The sequence below is a fragment of the Phalacrocorax aristotelis genome, chromosome W, assembly GCF_949628215.1.
Source record: "Phalacrocorax aristotelis chromosome W, bGulAri2.1, whole genome shotgun sequence".
Taxonomy (NCBI): domain Eukaryota; kingdom Metazoa; phylum Chordata; class Aves; order Suliformes; family Phalacrocoracidae; genus Phalacrocorax; species Phalacrocorax aristotelis.
Window position 1 is genome coordinate 5,639,530 of NC_134310.1, and position 17,289 is coordinate 5,656,818.

Consider the following 17,289-nt stretch of genomic DNA (forward strand, 5'->3'; position numbering starts at 1 on the left):
ACGCTTCGCGCAGGTGGGACAGCCTGCCGGGAGAGGCAGCGACATTCTGCCTGTGCTTCAGCCTGAGCAAAGACCTGCGCGCTTTGCTTTGCGGATGTAAGTTGCTCAATATCTCCCAGGACCAAACCCTAACCAGCCTGTTCTTTCCATCCTACCATAGTGTCCCTCGGCCTTTGTTGCTCGTAACCCTCTGATTTCCCAGCCCCATGGACGAGCCAAGTTTCACCCCAACTTCTCAGCCTTTATCATCCCGGTTTTGGAGCTTGCACAAAAACCCAGCCCTCCATTTCTTCCGGGAGATACCGAGCTGAACTGCAGAGTCAGATCCATTTGGTTCTCTTGCGTTCCCAGTGCAAGGAGATCAGACCGTGACTCCCTCAAGTGTGCCAAAGAACAAACAGCTCACCAGTGAAACCAGATTTATTTTCTAACCCTTACGTCCAGGAACACACATATGTTTCTGACTTTGACTGGGGGGTGCCAGCTGGGATGGATTTGTGTTGTGCCTCTTAGATCACAAATACACAGGCTGCAGGCATCAATTCTTCAAGATTGTTGTCCTATGTTGTCCAAGGTGGTCTGTACGCTGAGCTTTGTTTTCTGGTATATCCTGTGCACAGGACGTAATATCACGTGATACCAAAGGAAAGAATAATAATTGATTGTAACATTAATTAGATAGAAATCAAAATGGTCCAAAGTTAAAGGCTTGGTCTAGGTAATGCTTGAGATCCACATTCAGATCTGATGTGGGGAATTTGCTACCTGCTATGAATGAATCTCCTGCGGGAAAATACTGGGCTCTTAAGATCTGGATCTAAAAGCAATGACATGAAGGGAGCCCATTTTCAAGTGGCACTGGATGCTATTCAAATTACAGCACGATTAGAATAAAGCCAGGTGCTCTGTTCCCAACTCTTTTTTTTTTCCCTGGTCTTCAGTACCATTGTGGATGATGGGCCAAATCCTTTGCCTGGCTTACATCAGCTGAGAATCTGAACGGCCACTGCGACATTTTTGTTATCGCCTAAGATAAAAGACAGTTTTGAGCAGAATGTACCTGTGTGTCACCAGGAATCAGCGAATACCCTGGGAGGCTCAAACGCTGATCTCTTGAAGGAGGAGATGGAGATTGAGCAGTACCCGGTGACCTTGCAATGCATTAGTCACAGCACAAAGAATGTAGTCTGGTGTACAGGTAAGAGATGTTACAGCCTTGCTAGTGCCTGGCCTTGAGCATGTGTCTGTGAGAGATTTTCATTCAGGAGCCAGATCCGGAATCCTTTGCTCTGGCTTTATCCAGGCAAAGCAGGAATGTGGGAGAAACGTGAAAAGGACGGGAGCTGAAACTGTAAATGGCATCTTACGGAAAGTGCTGAGGGGTGCCTAAGTCCCTCCAGAACATACGTCAAAAGGACAGTGAGACTTGGGTACCTAATTCCCTCAGAAGATCCTACTAGAAAGGAAATACAGAGGAAGGGGCTGAGACCAGTGCTTACGGCTGTTATTACCCAGCTGGATCTCTTCATCCTTAATTTTCCCTTTACTTCATTTGCCTCCCAGGACTCCCCCAATTTGCCCTCAGTTCAGTCGTAATTTGGTAACTGCTGCTATCCCCTGGCCCAGAGCTGCAGCTACAAAACCATCTTTGATTTTCCTCTGGCTTCTGCCTTTGAGTCATCTGCTCTTGAGTCAAATGGAGAAAGGCCCCACTAAGGTTAACGAGGAATGATGAAGAATAAAACCCTCCGGCTGCATATCTACAAAGAGCAGCCATTTTGCAGCCGTGGCGAGTCCACAAGCAACAACAAGTGTACAGGCACTGCCTGTTTTCCCAAGAGCTGTAACCTCTTCTTTTAGAGGTATCTGGCAGGAATTTGTACTAACGTCCTCTCTGTGCCATCTAACCAGTAATTTTGCCCAGCAATTTCAGCCAAGACTTCAGAAACTTGATTTACAAAGGGATCCGAGTTGTGAACAAGGTGTACCTGAGTCAAGGCCAAACTGTCTCAAGCCTGAGCCACTCATTCCAAAGGTGCATTTGAAATGTATGGCTTATTGCAATGAGAGACCTGGAAACTCACTGCATCTACGGCAGATTCATTCTCTCTAGCTCTTCCACCTTGGGAGACTCCTCTGCCTCACTCATTTGCATTCTAGGTTCGTTTCAGTGGAAGAGGGGATTGGACAGATTTTTCTCGTGAAGAAAGTCTGGGGCGAACTTAGAAGCCACAACAGGAAAGGTCACTGTTTTATTTAATTATTTCAAGTTGTTTTCCACCCCCTACACAGAGCAGCCCTCGCAGCTCGGTAATTAGCAACGAAGCGAAGGGGGAGCAAGCTGGACTTTGGCCCCAGCTGACCTGCTTCATACAACATGTCTGATTAATGCACCTGGTCACATGGCAGCTGCCAGCGACTTGTTGCTGGGCATCCAGAGGTTTCCAAGGGAACCGCTCCTTCTCCTGCCGATGCTCCTCAACAAGTGCGGGAGAGCCGCAGTTTGGAGGGCCTGACGCCCAGCCGGGCAGAAGATGGGAGCAAAGGTTTATGGAGAAACACCCAAAATAGAAAGCACCTGCACTGAATTTAGTGACACTCCGCAGCAGAGCGGCTCGGACAAAGCCCTGCGGTGCGTGCTTGAATCCCCGAGCCACGGGACTGCCTCTGCTCAGCCCTCCCCGCCATCCTCTCCTGCACACCCTCCCTTGCGCACGCAGCCGTAGCTGCTGCACACCTATCCCAGCCCACGCGCGCATCGCTCATGCACAATCCTACATACACCCCATCAAACCAAAGACACATCACAAACAAAACAACAGCTACGTGCTCAGAGAGACACGCTCCCAGCCCCTGTGTATTTTCCTCTTTCGCAGAGGAGCTGTAGCACACATTTGAGACCCCTTTCCTGAATGCGTTTAAAAACTCTCTCTCATATTACAGAGACCTTTATAGACAGAGATCCAATCCCCTAGAAACCTTTTCACCACCGCAAGCACAGATCCAGCCTACCTATGTGGACTGGCACAGAGTTCCCACATAGACCAATCTCATCTCCCTCCCCCAAATCCCTCTCCCTGCACACGCAGGCAGAGTGCTGCCTACACACAGCCATGGTGGCTTCCACATACACAGCTGCTCTTCACACCTCCCCTCCTGACACACGTCCTTACACGTGCACACACTCTGCACTACTTGCAGGCATCTCCCTCTGCGCACACACTTCTGCAGACTTACACTCACATCCTTGTTTGTAGATGTTCCTGCTTGTTTGCACACAGATGGAGACACCCTTCTGCATGTGCACACACACTCACACTTTTATTCCACGCTCCCCGCAATCTGCACCCTCACCTCCAGCACGTGGCCAGTGATGCACATCTCAGGATCGCTTCCTGTGCGTGCACCCGTAAACATACATTCGGTGTCCACCAGCACACCCCACACCTCTGACGAGGACTTCTGCTAGCGTGCACCCCCTCCTCCCTTCTCCCCTTTCTTGCAGCTGCAGGGGTTGTATCTGCATTGTCTCACAAGCCTAGCATGTGCTATACACAGGCCAGCAGTTCTTGGCAGTAAAAATAAAGTCCCTAAACTAGCAAATGCAGTTGACTTGGCAAGCAGCGCTGTTCTGTAATGTCAGTCTTCCAAATATATTAGGCAGTCTTACAACAGCCTGTCTTTCCTCTTTTCCCTTTCACTATGATGGAGGGTGTACATCTGCACTGTACTCTCACAGTAACTTCCCAAGCTTGTTAATGCTGCTCCAGGTCTGTTAGTCGTGGGGTAAGCATTAGCTGCAATGAGGCTCCAGAGGTTGACAGTGCTGTGCCAGGAGACCTTCCATTCAAATCTCACATACGCCTGATCCTTGGCAGCAGAAAGGCAGTGTCATTCAACTGATTTTTCTAGAGCAACACTGATCTATCCCCGCTGACACAATGGTTTGTGTTGCTGAAGGACATGAACGCTCAGGGAAACATGTCTCAAACATGCTCGGTTTCCTCACACCCCTTACCTTCCAAAATCTTTCTCCTTTTCCCTGGGAGGGTAACGCATCCTTGCTAACTCTCTGTATCAAACTGCTTTCACGAGATGCTTATCCACTGTCTTTTATCTAATCTTCCAGAGTAGAGCATGTGCCTGCAAGAATATAAGATGTGAATGGCTTCATGTAGCAAACTGGATTTCCACGATGGAAGAGAAAGATTCAAAGGGCCTCTTAACTCAGTTTTATGCCACACCAGACCATTTGATACAGGAGGTGTATTATACAGAGAAGAAATGTTATTTGGACTAAGCTCGAAGGCTTAAGCAAGAGGAAGCATGTTCAAAACTGCATATAAGAGTCTAAGTTAACAATGCAGCCAGGAAGATACAACTCCATGGAGGGCAGAAAAGGCTATGAATGAACAACTGCTTGTTAGAGCCAAGGTCTCTGCACGAGCGTACGTAAGGCATCAGGCACGTTTGTGTCAGGGCGAGCTGTCTCTCACCGGGTTCAAATTATGTGTGTGAGCATGCACGCCTGCGAAAGTGCAAGGCTATGTTTATGTGTAATGAACACACTTTTAATGAGGTGTCTGCAAAAGGCACAATCAAGTAGAGTATGTTCATGCCTCAGGGGAGAGTGTGGAAGTCTATCTCCCTGCCTTTATCTCTGTGTTATATTAAACCCCGTGTGCATGTACTTGAACTTGTGACATTGAGACCATCACAAATATAATGAGGAGAAAGAGGTCATTCAGACAAACTTGCCTGTCCTTGGTTGAGTTTGTCTCGAGCAATAGACTCTCAGCTGAAGCAGTTAAAAGGAGAATATTGTAAAAATAAAGCCCGTGCTAACTGAGTAAACAAGAAGCTTGAGAAGTGGATCTGTCAGGGGCTAGAGCAGCTTGTAAGCAGAGGTTAAAGGAAAAAACAAAATAAATAAAAACAAGCTGAAGAGCAAACAAGACCACTGGAGGCAATATTTTCATAAACATTAAAAGTAGAGCCTATGTTCCATTTTCAGAAATGTTTTTAACACTTAGAAGTCAAAATCAGATGACTTTTCAAAAAAATCTGGGATTCTATGTCCCTTAAATATTTTAGATGCTGTATCTCACAATACGAGAAGTTGGTGCCCCAGTGAAATTACCAGGCAAGTTTAAAACAAACAAAAAGAAGTGCTTTTTCACACAGCACATAATTAAATTTTGGAGCTCATTTGCCACAGGATATTGTGTAGACTGAAAGTATAAATAGGTTCAAAAGGTTTTAGACAAGTTTATGGAGGCTTGGTCTATCAATGGCGATTAAACTTAATAGTCTGGATGCAACGTCCAGGCAGTCCTCGCAGATTGCTGGAAGCTACAGAACTATGGGTAGGAGAGGCCTTATATACCCTTGTACACTGTCCTGAGCATCTTCCTCTACTTTACTACCAGGGCCGGTACACTGGGATAAGGGCGTGTCTGCTGTGGATCAGTCAGACCATGTTTATATTCCTAAACATATCGTGAATCACCAATTTAGGCTTTTAGGGAGGTCTTAATAACCAATCATTTAGGAACCCTGATCCTTAGAGATCCTCATCTTATTTATTCTGCTACAAATTAGATGCTCTTGCCCCTACATCCTAACAGAATTACACCTCTGTGGAACTCACCTCATATGGTGAATCCCAAGCAGTTAATTTAGGGTCATTTAACACTGCGTTTGAATCCAGTGTCCCCTCTGCAGAGAGATTCCAGAAGAAGGTGGCGAAAATGAGGCTTTAGCTGGCACAAGAGTACATATTACTGTGTTAACAAGGCAGTCTGATTCAGATCCCACCACACCAGTTAGAAGCAAATTCAGAAAACATTTGGTCATTGTGCTTTGAAGAGATTTTTCAGGCAATGCTGCTCCACATGCCCGTCCCAGTAGAAAAGTAAACTGCGTATGAGGAAAGGTATAGAGGCAAATTCTGCTCCCACCTGCAGCGGTGTCAGTATGGAGCATCTCCAACAAGCTGACAGATGCTTAACTAGTGCAGAATTAGGCTGGCAATTAGTGAGCACAGTGCTGATCGGAGAGGCTAAGTCCTGAGAAACTCCACTGATGTAGGTAGAATTACCATAAACTGATGATAATTCTGAACCGCCTGGGACTACCTGAGGCAAAAGGCAATGCTTGGTCATTGAATGGTGAACACAGAGAATAGTGGCCCATTGATGTCCGTCCTGTAGTACTTTGCTTCTGGCAGTGGACAATGATGCTTCCAAAGACAGACGTGTCCCATCCAATATACAAGATCAAATGTCTGGTAATTGTTCTCTGTGTGTGTATGTACGAGTTCCTCTTACTGGGGTTCCCAGAGACCGTATTGGTCCAAACCGCAACATGCCTGTTCTGCATTTATTCATGTCCCTTCCTCATTTCCCTTCCCCTTCTACTCTCATCCATATTTCTTCTCTTCTGCCCTTCTCTTCCCCTTTGTCTCTGTCCTACCCTCCCTGCACCCCACTCCAACTCAAACACCCAAGGCTTTTTTTTGGATGAAAATGATGAAAAATAAACCCCTTGTGAGGAGCTGCAGTGTGTGCTCTGCCAGAGAGCGGTCTTATTCATTAAGGTAATGGTCTTGTATGCATTTGGGCATGTTATCAGTAACACTCCAAAGGGAAATGGACTACTTAAACCTATTATATCACTGCTTTATTCACCATGTGCTGCCATTTACCTCCTACATGATGCTGGGTTCTAATAGCACCAGTTCTGAGAAACCCTGCACATTAGCCACAAGCAGCTCATTAATCCAGTGTTTTCATTCTTGCAAAAAAGCGGGCTCCAACCACATGAGAGCTCAGATGCCGAGCGCTCAGCCAAAAACAAAACAGCTTTGTTGTGCCAGCAGGTAGCCCCAAACTGAACAGCACTTTCTGCCGAAGGGGCACAGAGGGGGGTCCTTGGGCTTGGGGGACAAGGGTGTGCGTCGGGGAATGGGACAAAGCTGTCAGCCAGCTGCTGCTGCAGGTTGACGTGGAGAACCCGTCTAGCCTTCACTAGAATCAGACCCTGGCTGGTGATGCAGCTCCGTCCCAGGATATCAATTGTCCCAGACAGAAGAAAGAAAATGGAAGGCATCTCTTGAACTCCAGCATGGGGAGTCTGTGACCAGACTGGGATTGGCAGAATTAATTCCAAGAAGGTACAACAAGATCTTCCTCGAGGGCCCTTGAAAAAAATTAAAGGCCCCATGTCCCAGCCCCGAGCCACAAATCCGTGAGCCTTTTTGCTTCTCCGCAAACACACAGCGGTTGTGGCATAACAAAGCAGTCACATCTGCTTCATCAAAGAGAAGAGCCCTGCTAAGGGCCCAGGCTTTCTCTCCCCAGTCCCCTGCTTGCACCATGCTGAGGAGGCAAGCTGCTCCATCTCCTGGCTGACTGGGCTCCCTGTCCAGGCCCCTCTTTATCTCAGGGCAGAGCCTGTTGGAGAATGGTGCAGGTGTCTCCAAACATGATTATTTCTGCTGAAACCTCCAAGGCTAATAAACAAACCCTTCTAACTGAGAGGTGCGCGGCTCGTGGACAGGAGCACACATAAAAACAACCGCTCATCCGTGTGGGAATAATAGACCATCTGTGTCCACAAACTGGGCACGGACCAGAAACAAGGGACAACATTTTTTCATGAGTGGGACTGCAGGAATCTGGGTTCTGTTCTTCTGGGACACCTTGGCCACTATTTCCTGCCTTATTTGTCAAAACAGCTGCTGTTCCCTGGCTCCAGATCCCTACTTTCCTACAGAACAGAGAGAAATACAAAGGCCTTGAATCTGGCCAGGGTCACTGGTGGAAACAGGAGCAGAATCCAGGAGCTACTGTGGTATTTAACAACAGCACTCTGAGCCTTGCCTTCTATTTCAGTAATTCTAATTCAACTACAAGCTCAGTCACACCTCTGCTATGTCATGGCCATCGTCAAACCTTCAGCTCTCCTTTTCAATCTTATGGAAAGCTGTTGCAGAGGCAGTGAGAACTAGAGATGCAGATGTTGGTCTTTATGATGCACAGCATCTTAACACCTGTGCTCCCCTTCTAGCCAAAGAGATTCCTCTCCCAGCTGGAAAGAAGGGTAGAGATGCTGCTACCCATGGAGGAAGGGGAGCTGGATGCAGGATTCAGCTATGGAGATATTGTGGGGCAGAATTAACCACAAGAGACAGTCATCAAATGATGGATCTTCTCTGATTCAAGATCCCAGCTGCTGCCTCTGGTCAGCAAGCAAACCTCCAACCACTACCTGCCTACCAGCCGTGCACAGCTCTGTCCCACTCCCAAAGCCTTCCCAAAGTCACTGGGGTGCCTGTGTTGCTTTATTTGAGATGGCTTAGTGAAAAATCTAAGCAGAGAAATAGGGCTTAGAGGTGTGCAGCTGGATTCATTTCTGCTGTTGGGTGAGGACATGAATGAAATGGGAGGTGAGGGGTTGAAGGCTGCTGCTGGCAGAAGAACTCCAGCCTGGCTGGGCTATCAGGTCTGCCCAGGAGAACCTACAGCCAGACAGTTCAAACTGCCCAGGGAGACCAAGGCTGATAAAACACCTACTGCCAAAAGGAAATGTGATTACAGGCCTGATCCTGTGCCCTGCCTGCTTCAATGTGTCTATGCAGAATGGCTCACATTGAGTGCAAAGCTGAGAGGCACTTACAGAGGCATTTAGTCTAACACAAAACATCCTCTTGGGGCACAAGGGGGATGGAGCAAGGCTGGACGGACTCCTCTCCATTGAGCTCAGCTTCACTGAAATCAATACATTATTATGGTAGTGACTCCAGGCCTTAATATTCTACCTCTGAACACTATCATGTTTGTGTTGAACGAGGAAGACTTTGGCTAGACATCAGGGAAAATTCTTTGCAGTGATAGGGACAATTAAGTCCTGGAGTAGAGCCCTGGGAAGGGGATACAATTTCCAGTGCATAAGGTTTTTAAAAAGAAATTCAGACAGTATTCTTCCAGAAGGGATGTGAGGCAGGGAGGGAGCCTTAGGGCAGCAGGATGGGGCTTCAGCTCAAACCTATTTCTGGTCTCGTGAAACAGAGTTAGAGCAGGTTTTACAGTGCTGTATGATCTCCTGACAGCTCTTTGAACTATATCGGTGAAAGGCCCTAGCTTCAGGCTGTCTCTCTGCCCCTTTCCTACCTCTCTTCTCCCATCCTTAGCTGAAGCTTACCTCCTAACTGACATGCAAAACAAAACTGCAGATCCCCTCTCCCCCACCTCTTGCATGTCTCTGCCTCTCACTGCCCCACCTGAGGCCTGTTTTCTCTTTTGATGCTTCTAATGAAACTAAGTGGCTGCAACTAGAAAGTTTCCACTTTCTGCCTCTGGGCTGATTACTGCAGAGCTGACATAGGCAGCATCCTGCGCCGGAGCCTCTATGGATGGGAACCCTCAGGGGAGGGGATAAAGTAATGCTCTGTGCCCTCTGCTCACCAAGCACCATTAGAGTACTGACAGCCTAACCTGGCAACCTAAGAGAGCAGGACCTCACCAGCCTGACTTCTGGGGACAAGGTCTCTGGAAAACATGTGCTAGTGCACGGATGCGTGATATCCTCTGCAGCCCTTGATACCGGGCTTCAGAAAAGAGTAAGCAAAGTTCTTTTATCAGCCATGCTGCAGCAAACTTGGTGACTGCTGCTAAAGGGGAGTCGGTCTCACTTGCTATTTTTATGTGTGTTTAATATTGTCTAGAGATGCTTCTCCACATCCCTGGTGGACGGGGACTGTTTACACCCTAAGCAGGGACATAGGAGCAGCTATAAGGTACTGGTCCATCTCTCCAACCCCTTCTGCCTAGGGAAGAAGAGGGAAGAGTCCACCATGAGGGCCAGTTCAGGCTCTGGCTTTCCCGCTGACAAGGATTTCTAGTAGAGATTTCTGAGCATTAAGGCTGAACTTTTCCAGAGCAGCCCCCAGCTTTCTGCCTGGCTAGAAATACTGAGGTTGAGTAAGCTGAGCTCACTAGGATTTCCAGATGACCAAGACACCCTGAAAATCACAGGTCGCAGGAGGCAGGCTGCTGCCTTGTTATTCCTCCTCCCTCAGTTCAGGAACTGTGAACACATGCTCAGAACTTGGCTCCAGGTAAGGTCAGTGGCAAAGACCTCCACCAAACACACTGTGTGTTTCTCAGTGGTCCAGGCACTAACCAATCCATCACGGACAAGGCTCACATGCCTATAGCTCCTGGCCCCGCTCCTGCAGGCTGCCCCTTATCAAACTTTACTCCAGATTTCTCCTTTAGCCTACGTGCTTTCTTCCTGCACATGGATCAAGGGCTTCCCAAAAACATCCTGACCCTTTGCAACTACAGCCCTGTTCTCAGGCTGGACTCTGACTTGGATCAGGGCTGGTTGATGCCACATCACCTGGGCCTCTCAGAGATGGCTCCTGGGTTACACACTTGCACCTTTGAGTTCCTGGCCACTCCTGGAAATCCAGGCCTGTAACAGCAGGGTTTGGTTACCCTACATATCACCTTGCTGACATGAGGGGAAAGTAAACAAGATTCTGCTCAGCACTGTGGAGACCAACTGCTCCAGTGTTGCCTGGCAGATGGGGCCCAAGGGGGAGACCATCTGTTCCTCAGTGAGGCCCTAAATTTCTCCCTGCAAGATCCTGGGCTGAAGATATCCAGCTGAGTTCAATGGGCACAGAGGAGCAGCTGTGACCTTGATTGCTACTTCAGTCCTTGGTGACTGGGCATTTTACAGAGCTGAGCTAGGGCTTGGACCTCAATCCTGTGGGCTGTTGGATTCCTGCAGCATTCCTATTTCCTACATTAATCCCCCCCCCCCCTTTCCTCTCTGCAGTCCTTCCCACTTGGGTGCAATGCTTTGGTACAGTATGTGTTCCCTGTTGCAGAACTGGGCAGAGGCTGTGTGGTTCCCCTGCAGCCCCCACAGCTGCAGCAAACTCTGCCCTCTACCCACACCGCTCCCCTTGTCCAAAAAAAAACACACCTGCCCTGTGCAAAGGCTGTTTGCCTGGTACCTGGCTGTTGACAGTCCATCTGGTTCCTCCAGCACGCTCTGGTGATGCTGGAGAGAGCTAAAAAGAGACACCCTGGGTAGGTTGCAGAAAACCTGTTAGAGCTCAGGGAAGGGGCTGGCATCTCAGGGAGAGAAGGGGATGACATCCAGGCAAGGCTGGAGAAGGAAAGAGCAATCTGCTGATAGCCAGCGTGTCTGAGAAGCTGGGAACATATTGCATTAAACTGATAATAACACCTTGAACAACAGGGTGGTAGTTTCCATCTGGCCTCATGCTGAGCTTGGTCTCTCATTTCTTCCCCCCTGCAGCCAGGGAATCTGAGGCATAGGGCTGGTCACAGGTCACCCAGCAAGGCTGTGCCAGAGCAAGGATGAAGCAGAAGAGCCTTATAGTGAGAGCAGGGTGCTGAGAAGCAGCCGCACAGCCTCTTGACTCTCCTTTCACCCCAACTAGATCCTCCTTAGACTTAGGAGGTGGGAAGGCACTAGAGCTCTTTGCTTAATTAGTAGCAACAGCTGAAGCACTTGAGAAACAAAAGCTCCTCTCTCTCTGCCCCACTTTTACTTGGGAGCCAGGGGTGGGGAGCAAATTGCTTGGAAGCCAGAAAGCACCCTGGATCTTGTCACCATGGCTGCACAGACACAGCCTTCTGTTATCTCCAGAGGAACAAAACCCTCCTCCCACCCTCTCCTGTCTCAGCTGGAGCTGATAAAAGAAGAATAAACAAAACAAAAATAATAAAAAATACCCCAATCCAAGCCAGGAAATAAATATCTAGGGAATAAACTAGCCTTCTACAAAGCATATTTGTTTCTGCAGTGGTTTTTGGGTTGCTGGAGAGCTGAAGGACTCGAATGAAAATTTCAGGTTATAGAGTCCATCTCAGTAACACCGGGATTTACAAAATTGCAACTCAGGAACATCCCAGCTCATGCCATTTGCTTGAGAATAATGATCTATAGCGATAGATACCTAATTGTATAGTTCAGATTTATTTTTATATATCTATATAGGAATATGCGTGCTATTAACATGATTATATATCATTTTTATGTCTTCTTGTTTGGAATCCACAGAGATCACATCTGTAAGTTTTCTGTAAGAGCGGGAGTCTTGCCTCTTCTGCCTCCATACTGCACCACGTGCAGGGAGAGGCACCAGAGGCAAGCGAGCAAAGTAGCAGAACTAACCAACTAACGCAGATTTTTGTGCTACCACAGTTAAAACGCTTGTGGCACCTGGGCGCCTCCAGTCTTTACTGCAGCGTGGGCAGGGCCTTTAGAAAGTAAACCACAAAGAAAACCAAAGCGGGACTTTGTTGTTGTGTTTAGTTGTGTTCTCACAAGTAAAAGGCTAAAAATACGCCAAATAGCAGAGCAGTGAAAACTAGCAACCATATAGTTGTATTTTGTGAGAAATTAGGGCTATTGTGGTTGCTCCAGATGGGCTTCCTGCATAAATGGGGTAGATAATTTCACTTGGTGCTTCATGCATCAAAGCCCTGACCATCTGGCTGAACACGAGCACACCTTTTAGCAACGTTCTCATTTTGGCTTGATGCCTTCAGGGCCACCCCCCCTCCAACAGGTGCTATTTTAGTGCTTAATTACACTTACTGTTAAAAAAGGACAACTTAGTTTTAGTGTGTATCTTTCCAATATCAGCTTCTGACCACTAAATATTCTACTGTCTGTGTACGCAGGTGTGTTTAAATGACCCTGTGAACTGCGTAGGCCATTGGGGGTCAGAAAATGACCCACAGAATGACTTGAAGTTGTCTTGGGTTTTAAAAAAAGTCATTCATATGTGAACTAACAAATGAAGAAGAATAAGAATAGCTGATAATTCAAAGTTTAACCTAGTTTTCTCCTTTTGGCACTGGCTGGCATGCTCAGTTCTTTGGCTCACCCACTTTTTTACTATCAGTAGTTGAAACTGTAATGCTCATAATTCTAGCAAGAAAATTATGACTTTGTAATACAATAAACATTTTGCTTAAATGATAGTATTGTCTTTGCTTACAACTTTTTCTTGCAGCTGCCAAAGAATATCAGGTTCCTTTGGTTCAAAAAGGCTGAAGAACACCGTATTAAATGGCTGATTATATCTTTCAACTTTTCCACACCCATATTTTCTCAAAAGACAATTCAATGAGAGCAGTTTCTGCCTGGGAGACTTACAGGGGGTGAACTCTTGCTTTTAAACTTGCCTGACCTTCCTTTGCATATGGACTTACCTGGATAAACTCATTTAGACCATGACAACAGCTTGCTCATCCCAGCCTGCAAAGATCAGGCTCTTACTGATAGCTCTGAGCACATGGTTATTGCTAAACATGCTGCTCTCGTGTTCTGCCATTGCCAGATAAACATGAGCATCTGCATAACTATTGTAATAACAGCAATGCTAATATTAATGATACTGGGGTAAAAACTGGGGCTAGTCTCCAGTGCTCCTATTCTCCTGGGCAACTGTCTCCAGGACCTCTCTCTGAAGGCAGTCAGACGCTCAGGTGTCTTTGAGAACCTGGGTTAAGAGATCATTTTGAAGGAGTCGGTGGTTTTTCCCCAAGCCCACCACCAATCGATAAAGAACCAAGCGTAGGATTTCATAGCACATCAGCCGTTCAGGCTGGGTGTGGACTTCTCATGAACTTATGAGGGGAAAGAAATTGCAAACCCTGGCCAGTGCTGGGGATTGCAGCCCAGGTCTCTGGAGCTTCACCACGCTTATCGTACCCTGACTTGCTGTGTGCTCCAGAAAAACTACTGTCCCTTTGCAATTTATTTTAGTTTTTGCCAAGAGGAAGAGCAGTGTCCCTGGGCCTGAGGTACAAGACGTAAGTCCCTTAGTACAAAGGTCCCAGAGGGTCTCTGTCCCCCTCTTCCCCTGTAAGATTGACAGGGCTTGCAGCAGTGCCCAGGGAAGATGTTACAGGTTAACGTCATTGTCACCCCTTCGCCTCGTAACCAGTTATGATAAAAGACCAGTTTGCAAGGATGCACGGCTGTGCTCTTGCACCCCGTGGTGTGGCAGAACTAGCTGCTAATTTTGTTTCTGCAGAGACAGTATTTGACCTCTCTGTCCCCCTCTGACCATGCGCCCCCTTTTATGTATTAGCATCACGCGCTGGTTGGAGCGTCTGCCCCTCTGCTATCACTCACGTACATACACCCCTCATCTCCCAGCACCCATCAACTCCCAGCATCTGTGCCACTTGCTTGGCCTCTTTTCCTTTATGCTGCTCCCCTCCACAGTCGTGTGACTGCTATTGTGTGGTCCCTGCCACACAAAAGCTAGCCTGACCTAATTTAAATCAGTGCTATTGAAGCTGTTCTTGTTTTATCTCCCAGCACAAGGGCTGTGCTCCCCATTTCGGAGGTAGCAGAAATAAATGGCTAATTGGGGGGGTACTGTGCAAGGCTGCGTCATCTCCCAGCCCTGATTGTCAGCTCTCCTGCTCGACGGTGCTCTGAGCTCCTCTCTCTTGTAACAGCCATTGCAGGCTGTATGGGGAGTGGAGGGAGGAAGAGGGGAGAATGGGACTCTGCAGCCATCGCAGCGTGTCAGGCAAACAAAGCAGAGCATGGCCGCCTTCAGCGCACTGGTGAAAAGGCTGACTGGGGGAGGGTTCCCTTGTTCAGAAAGGGCAGATGCTGGTGATAATAGTAGAGAATATCCATCCTTCACCTCCAAATGAGCCCCCTGCTTTCTTTTTCCTGGGTATTTATGTGACAGTCCTTGCTGACGCTCTGGAGACTGTCCTTGGGGAGGGGGTTGAGGAAGAGGGAGCTCTCACACATGAGCAGTGCCGCAGGGATGCTAAGTCTTGGGAGCAGAGGAAGTGGGATAGGTCAGGGGCTGGAGGGGAGACTGCAATGCTGCCAGTCTCTTTGTCCTGCAGGGCAAATTTTGAGCAGTCACTGACAATGGATCTTTGTAGGAAAAGTAAGAATGTCCCCGGGAGCCATTCCAGCAAGTGGCAACCAGCACAAAGAGGGAGCTTTGTCTGGGCCCTCAGAGACAGAGTTGCCCAAGCGAGGAGGATCTAGAGCCCATGACCCATCTACATAGTAAGCCTCAGGGCTACCAGAGTCCTGTCCTGCCTTAACAAAGGACCAAGGCAATATCTGGGCGTTCACACCGGCAGCACAACCTCTTTCATCTAATTTCTGCATCTGCCTCCCACAGGTACCTTCCAAGAGCTTCCTTCCTGGGGCTGTCTGGTCTGCAGCTCTCCTTTCTCTACCAATCGCCAGACTGAAAGAGGTCTGTGGAAGAAAAGAAAACCCGAAGCATTTGAATTTTTCCATTGATGGTCTTGGGTCACTTACAGATCTGCTTCTTCCTGCTCTAGGGAAGAGGACTTTGCCCCCAGCTATTGATTAGGGTTGTCCCCAGCACGTTCAGCTGATGCACAGTGCAAAGGTTGCTTCCAGAGTCCTCTCCTGCCAGCTCTAGGCATAGAGTACAACACCAGGACGTTTAACAGCAATGTGAAGCAAACAAGCCCCAAGGCTTCATGGACTTTAATGTAATGTTCTAATCCTTATATAGCAAGTTGGATCAGAATCAAGTACTGGCAAGTCCTGCAGTTCAAAGACATGTGAAAACCTCTCCTCTGTCCCTTTTAGCCCCAAACCAAGAGATGAGCTATAAAATTATAAAATGAAAAGTAAGTTTTATTAAAAGTGAGGTTCTTTAAATTTTCATCGGGGTCTATGATTAATTTCTCCCTTCTAAGCTTTTCTCTGCAGCCAGCAGAGCATAAAACACACTTCAACAAACAAAACAGAACAGGAAAAATAATTCTCACATTACCACCTGATTCTAAGGGCTGGGGTTTTACCAAAAAAACTGATTGCCATGGGTGTATGAGCTGTTAACACCTCATTAAGATGAAAGAAGAGGAATTAGCATATTCCTAGAACCACTTGGGATCGTCAACAGGGACTTTGCCTAAAACCTCAGTGATGGGAAACTCACTACAGTGCGATGCTGGCATCGTGTCACCCTGCTCTGTCCCATCCTGCCGCAGCTCCCGCTGCCTTGGAGAGACACCGGTGATGTGAACAGTCTGGCCCATTGTGCATTAGAGAAGCTTCATTTGCAGGGAGGGAAAACTTTGCCCCAGCAAAGGGAGACCACCGAGGGTCTGTTCTTTTTGCTCAGGAAACGGCCAGTCTTCTTCCATCTGGATCCTGAGCAGCTCTGCGGGGAGCTCTGCTCCCTGTTGCCACTATTCTACCGACATCTGGTGGCAGCTGCCTTAGGAAGAAAAGATGCTTCTTCAAAAGTGGCCCAATGTCTGGCACGTCCTGCCCTCCTTAACCTGTGCTCGGCCTCCATGCCTGGCTTTGGGCTCGGCTGGCGGGCCCAGGGGATGTGCTGGGGCCTAGAGGCTGAGGCCTGTCCCGGGCCTCCCGGCAGCCCCCAAGGCTCGGAGCAGGGTGCAAGGCCAGGCCGTGCTGGTTTGGGGTGAGCCCCTCCTGCTTCCCCCTCAGCGGGAAGCGGCAAGTTCCTTTGGGGGCCGTCCCCTGTCTGAGGGGCGCACCGCCAAGCGCGGCCCAGGGACACCCGCCGCCTTCTGAGGTGAGCTGGCCTCTGGACGCACTAATTACTCATTAGCGCTAATCACTTGGAATCCCGCACTGCATTTCTCGTCGTTTGGGGTAGGTTTTGCCTCAGGCTGCTGTGAGGTGAGGGGCGGGCATGTACCCGCGGGAGCGCGGCAACATCATATGCCGCCCTGAAGGGGATAGTAGTGCTAGTTTCCGTAGTGTAGCGGTTATCACGTTCGCCTCACACGCGAAAGGTCCCCGGTTCGATCCCGGGCGGAAACATTTTTGTTTTTCTTGTGGGTGGTGTTTTCTTTTTTTTTTTCTTCTATTTAGTTTTATTTATTTCCCCACCACCCCCCCGATGGCTCGGGGCCCCGCCGCCAGCTGGGAGAGAAGTAACGGCACCATGTACCGCACCACCGGGCAGCGCCCGCGTCCCGCCGCGCCCAGCTGGCGACCGCCGGGGTTCAGGTGGGTAAAACTTGCAGCTGGACGGGGCGCTTCGCGTGCAGAATTTGCCTCGGAATCGGTGGGGAATGGAAAAAAATTTAAAATGAAGAAAAAAAAGAGAAGAAGCGCTGCGTTGGCCGGGAATCGAACCCGGGTCAACTGCTTGGAAGGCAGCTATGCTAACCACTATACCACCAACGCCTGGCGAATGATGTTTGCCCGGCCTCCTTCAGCAAGCTCTGCTTCTGG

At 48.4% G+C, this 17,289-nt stretch overlaps 1 long non-coding RNA gene and 2 other non-coding genes across 5 annotated transcripts; 1 reads left to right on the top strand and 2 right to left on the bottom strand.

Moving 5' to 3' along the window:
• Window positions 1-405: 405 nt before the first annotated feature.
• Window positions 406-15,470, bottom strand: LOC142049295 (uncharacterized). Of its 3 annotated transcripts, XR_012657670.1 has the most exons (4): window positions 15,225-15,419; window positions 5,651-5,718; window positions 4,019-4,143; window positions 406-610 (listed from the first exon to the last, which is right to left on the bottom strand). It is a non-coding gene; the product is annotated as an uncharacterized LOC142049295 (long non-coding RNA). The 3 variants fall into 3 exon arrangements; XR_012657669.1 differs by lacking the exon at window positions 5,651-5,718 and having other exon boundaries at window positions 15,225-15,416; XR_012657671.1 differs by lacking the exons at window positions 4,019-4,143; window positions 5,651-5,718 and having other exon boundaries at window positions 15,225-15,470.
• Window positions 15,471-16,799: 1,329 nt separating this feature from the next.
• On the top strand, window positions 16,800-16,872 carry TRNAV-CAC (transfer RNA valine (anticodon CAC)). The gene has a single exon. It is a non-coding gene; the product is annotated as a tRNA-Val (tRNA).
• A 297-nt stretch (window positions 16,873-17,169) lies between these two features.
• Window positions 17,170-17,241, bottom strand: TRNAG-UCC (transfer RNA glycine (anticodon UCC)). The gene has a single exon. It is a non-coding gene; the product is annotated as a tRNA-Gly (tRNA).
• Window positions 17,242-17,289: the final 48 nt, after the last annotated feature.